Below are 6000 nucleotides of genomic sequence, written 5' to 3' on the forward strand. Positions count from 1 at the left end.
TTTTAAAAAAAATAGATATTTGAGTGAATGAACGAACGAATGCCCTTGCAAAAAGTTGCAGAGCAGCTGTTTAATTCCTTTGTCATACCAGAGTATTACTGCTATAGAAGTAAGCATTCCATAGGTAAAGCGTGACAATGCTCTTATTCAGACCTAGCTGGTTTGGCTCATTGGATAGAGCATCCGCCTGGGAGCTGAAGGGTCCTGGGTTTGATTCCAGTCAAGGGCACATGTCTGGGTTGTGGGCTCGATCCCCAGTAGGGGGCGTGCAGGAGGCAACCAATCAATGATTGCCTCTCTGGAGAAACTAAGATGGCGGCATAGGTAAACACCGGGAAATTGTCGCCTCCCACAACAATTGAAAATTACCCCAAAGGACTGAGCAAACATCATCCAGAACAACAGAAAGGCTGGCTGAGTGTAAATTCTACAACTAGAAGGAAAGAGAAGCACGCTGAGAGCCAGAGGCGCTGCGGAGGTGAAGTGCAGAGGTACGGCGGCTCGCGCGCGGGAGGAAAGGGGGTGGCACCTGAGGACGCGGCTGTCTTTTTGAATCACAAACTCCCGACTGCTCTGAACTCGGGTTCCGGGAAGTCTCTGGGGACCCAGGTCTCATACGGGGAGAAGCTGGTCTGTCCGGCAGCGGGCGAACTTGAGGGCGGCTTTCCCTCAGAGGTGCTTGCAGCAATTAGCGGGTCACTGAGACCCGAGACTCCGGGCGGAGAATCAGCCATAGCTCCCTGATCCGCCCTTTGATTCCCTGAGACCCCGCCCCACCCAGGCTGCGGCAGAGGCTTTTGCATGTGAATGTACCTAACTGCAGCCCAGCCAGGCAGACCCGGAACTTCCAAGAGAAGGCCCAAGGCCCCGCAGCGGCTTGCATTGCTTCACAGCTGAGCCTCTTCGTGGCTCCTGCTGTGTGGCCTCAGGCAGAGGCTGAATTAGCACCTCCTTAGATCCAGGAGCCACTGTACCCAGTGGTCAGAGGGGGACCATCCAGACTACAACTCCTCAGATCCATAAGGGACACACTCAGGGAGCAGACTCAGTGAGCACCAAAGCCCCACTGAAGCAAGTCTTGCCCCAGAAGGGTGTCTTCAGCACAGAAGTTCTCCCACTTTAGACACAGCTGATTCTCACAGCCAATTGGCCTGGAGGTCAATTCCTCCCAGTGATTCTACAACAACCAAGGCACCAAGAGTGCACCAAGAGTGTCCACCCCAGGCAACTTGGGAGGCTGAGCTACTGGGCCCTACAGGACACCTGGTGCGCAGGGCCACTCTATCAACACAGGGAAGCTGCCAAAATGTGGAGACAAAGAAACAGGTCACAAATGGCAGAAATGGAGGAAAGCAAACGATTGGATATAGAGTTCAAGGCCACGTTTATAAGGTTTTTCAAGAATTTTATGGAAACTGCCGATAAATTTAATGAATCCCTCAATAAGTATAGGGAGACCATGGAGGACATGAAAAAGGACCAACTAGAAATTAAGCATACACTGACTGAAATAAAGAATAATTTACAGAGATCCAGCAGCAGAAAAGAGGATCCCAAGAATCAAGTCAAAGATTTGAAATACAAAGAAACAAAAAATACCCAACCGAAAAAGAAAAAAGAAAAGAGATTCCAAAAATATGAAGATAGTGTAAGGAACCTCTGGGACAACTTCAAGCGTACCAACATCAGAATTATAGGGGTACCAGAAGGAGAGAGAGGGCAAGATATTGAAAACCTTTTTGAAGAAATAATGACAGAAAACTTCCCCTACCTGGTGAAAGAAATGAACTTACAAGTCCAGGAAGCGCAGAGAACCCCAAACAAAAGGAATCCAAAGAGGACCACACCAAGACACATCATAATTAAAATGCCAAGAGCAAAAGATAAAGAGAGAATCTTAAAAGCAGCAAGAGAAAGACAGTCAGTTACCTACAAGGGAGTACCCATACGACTGTCAGCTGATTTCTCAACAGAAACCATGCAGGCCAGAAGAGAGTGGCAAGAAATATTCAAAGTGATGAATAGCAAGAACCTGCAACCAAGATTACTTTATCCAGCAAAGCTATCATTCAGAATAGAAGGTCAGATAAAGAGCTTCACGGATAAGAAAAAGCTAAAGGAGTTCATCACCACCAAACCAGCATTATATGAAATGCTGAAAGGTATTCTTTAAGAAGAGGAAGAAGAAAAAGAAACTCTTACCATTTGCCACAGCATGGATGGAACCGGAGAGCGGATAAATACCACATGATCTCACTCATTTGTGGAATATAATGAACAACATAAGCTGATGAACAAGGACTGATCCAGAGACGGAGAGGCATTGATTGGACTGTCGGGACTTGGAGGGAAGGTAGGGGAGGGTGGGGGTAAGGGGGAAAGATCAACCAAAGGACTTATATGCAAGCATATAGGCCTAATCAATGGACATGGACAACGGGGGGGTGAGGGCATGAGCGGGGGGGGGGGTAGATGGTAACGTGGAGACAAGGACACATATGTAATATCTTAATCAATAAAAAATATATTAAAAAAAAATGATTGTCTCTCATCATTGATGTTTCTATCTCCCGCTCTCTTCCTCTGTGAAGTCAATAAAAATATACATTTTTTAAAGAAAAGAAATGCTTTTATTCAAAGTTGTTCAACGCTGTGACTTTTCTCGAGGCGTGCAAATTTACAAATACAGCCCTTGGTCTTTTTCCCCCTCTGCTCTTTGACATGCAATGGGAATATACTACCACCAGGGGGAAGCACCGAGCTAAGGAACATATGCTACAGCTAAAAGAAGACGGGGAACTGGGCTAAAACGGTTATAAGGCACAAACCCCAGTTATGAGATAAAAGTACTAGGGATGTAATGTATGACATGGTGACTGTCATTAACACTGCTGTGTTGTATATTTGAAAGCTGCTAAGAGAGTAAGTCCTGAAAGTTCTCATTGCAAGGAAGAAACATTTTTTGTAACTTTATAAAGTGATGGATGCTAACTAAACTTAGTAATGATTTTGAAACATGTACCTTAAACCAAGCAGTGTTGCATATCAGTTCTAAAACTGAAATGTTAAGCAGACCCGATACCTAGATAGCTCCGTCTCCATGTCCCGGAACTTATTTCACAACTGCGCAGGGAAAGTGTAATTATCTTCACTTTTACAGTGAGAAATGCAAGTGTTTTTATCCAAATATTCGATTTTACATTTTTTAAATTAGTGCCCATGTACTTGCTTGGAAAATAAAAAAACACATTATAAGCTACCCAGTGAAAAGTCTCTCCCCCAGCTCTTTTCCCCACTCACAACTTCTTACCAAAACCTCCCATAGGATGGCACCATTATTTGACTTACCAGAGAGAGTTCTTGATGTCTCTCTCTGATAATTCAAATATATACAGAGAGTTAAATAGGTAAGGATTTTATTAGGGGAAATACCTGTGAGAGAAAATGGGAAGGAGCCAAGTAAGATTGACCGCACGCGAAATGGAGAAGGAAGGAAGATAGAGTGGAGGCATTCTTGAAGACCTGTGCAACCTAAAGATTCATTGCGGGGGGGGGGGGGGGGGTGTCTTGAGCCAAAGTCCACCATCAGAGGGGCCCCAGTGTCCCAGGAGCAGGGATGCCTTAGAATCCCACCACACTCAGTCTTCAGCTGGGAGCTGGGTGTGGGGAAGTCTGAGCAAACATGATGGATTTCAGTTCAGCAACTGGGGCCTTTGGTCAGTCATGCTCCCTGTGAGTGAAGGTCGGTGAAGCACAGATAAACTGTATTTCAGAAATCAAACAATGAAAGAAGCATTTGCTGTGCGTTTACATTCCCTACATAACACACACGCCACACACACACACACACACACTTGTATCAGTTATATCACGGCTCAACATCCTACGCTTCCACCTGTCCTGACAGGTGAGGATGGACTTGCTACTCCTGAGAAATGAGAGAAAGAAGCAGGTGCAACCCATGGCTTTTCTTTCCATTCATATGTAACACCCTGGGGCTCAATGGTACCTTTACTTCAACATCATTCCTTCTCAGCTCCTCAGTGGGCCGAGGTGGCATGGAGTGTGTGTGTGTGTGTGTGTGTGTGTGTGTTCGGTTTCTGGAGAAATGAAACACAGTCAAATATAAAGATGTACACATAGTTCGCTTCTGCTACCACTCCTTAAACCATCTCTTTCCTCCTTACACCTCAAGGAAATCTTACCAGCTCTTTCCCAACTGTAAAGAGAACCAAGGATCCAGATCACCGAGGTATAGGCTTTCTTGTGGTAACATTTTCTGTTTCATTTTACAAAAGTAAAAAGTGTGTGTAAATTGTGTTAAGAAAGTCAACTTTTGCATTTCTTACCCTCAATGACAAATAATGTTTAGTACAGTATGAGTAATCCAGTAAGTCTGAAAAATCATAAATTAAACCACAAGTTGAAGGGACTGTGGGTAGTAAGGATCATTTGTTCCACCCCCTCGTCTACCACATAGAGAAGATGAGTTACAGAAAGACTAGTGTTTGGCTCAAGGTCATACAGAATGCTAGTGTAGCATCTGAGATAATTAGAAACACCAGGGTATGCGGAAAATGCCAGGACTCCTAAAATTGGCATCTGCTCTCTAAAATGCTCTGAATCATCCCACGCAGCAGCAGCCACACCAAATCCTTCATGTCATAGTTTTGTGAGCACTGCAAGAATTCTGCTCCCATTTGCTTAGGGTTTCAAAGATGTACTAATCCCCCAAACACATGTTAATATTAATATGGATGTGCTTTGATGAAAAGGGACAGATATATTCTTCAACTTTTCCTTCACCCCACCCCCATCCTATTTCACACTGAGAAAGCCTGTTAGACCGCCTACAAGCTCACTTAGGGCCTTCTAGGATGGGGGTTCATGGCTCCTGGGAGTGGGATAAGAATTGGCTAATACGCCAAAACCGGTTTGGCTCAGTGGATAGAGCGTCGGCCTGCGGACTGAAGGGTCCCAGGTTCGATTCCGGTCAAGGGCATGTACCTGGGTTGCGGGCACATCCCCAGTGGGAGATGTGCAGGAGGCAGCTGATCGATGTTTCTCTCTCATCGATGTTTCTAACTCTCTATCTCTCTCCTTTCCTCTCTGTAAAAAATCAATAAAATATATTTAAAAAAAAAAAAAAAAAAAAAAGAATTGGCTAATACTTTCCTCCAAAACCCTCTTTTCTTAATTATACATAACTTTTTTCCCCCTGCTTTAAACTCCTGAGTTTTCCTGTCTTATTCCTTATGCTTTGGCTATGACACTTGCCTGTTCTCACTCCTCTCCATCCAATCTTGAACTACCCTGAAAACCATGCAAAGCCACTTACACCCACTAACTAACTCATAAAGTGCAGTATGGTGAGGGAATCAAGCCTAGGTTAGTTCCCACATCACCACTACTACTACTACTTCTTCTTCTTCTTCTTCTTCTTCTTCTTCTTCTTCTTCTTCTTCTTCTTCTTCTTCTTCTTCTTCTTCTTTTCCTCCTCCTCCTCCTTCTTCTTCTTATCCTTCTTCTCCTCCTTCTTCATCATCTTCTTCTTCTCCTTTTAATATATTTTTATTGATTTCAGAGAGAGGAAAGTAGAGAAAGAGATAGAAACATCCATGATGAGAGAGAATCATTGATCGGCTGCCTCCTGCACGCCCCCTACTGGGTATTGAGCCTGCAACCCTGGCATGTGCCCTGACCTGATATCACACTGTGACCTCCTACTCCCTAGGTCGGCACTCAACCAGTGAACCACACCAGCCGGGCACATCTCTACTTCTTAACCCCGTGGCCTTGTGTTATAAAAGAGTAAGCTAGGAAAATTCCAGGACGAGCAGAATAGGGAAACTCAGACAGATAGTTAAACAGCAGTTTGCTGTCACCTAGAAAATCCTATCTTCCCTAAACCAAGGACACTTAAGACTAAAAGATTTGCACTTCTCCCAACCAGAGGGTAAATAGCTTAAATCGCCCTACTCAGGGAGACAGATAATAGAA

This window comes from Myotis myotis, unplaced genomic scaffold, assembly GCF_014108235.1.
Source record: "Myotis myotis isolate mMyoMyo1 unplaced genomic scaffold, mMyoMyo1.p scaffold_m19_p_2, whole genome shotgun sequence".
Taxonomy (NCBI): domain Eukaryota; kingdom Metazoa; phylum Chordata; class Mammalia; order Chiroptera; family Vespertilionidae; genus Myotis; species Myotis myotis.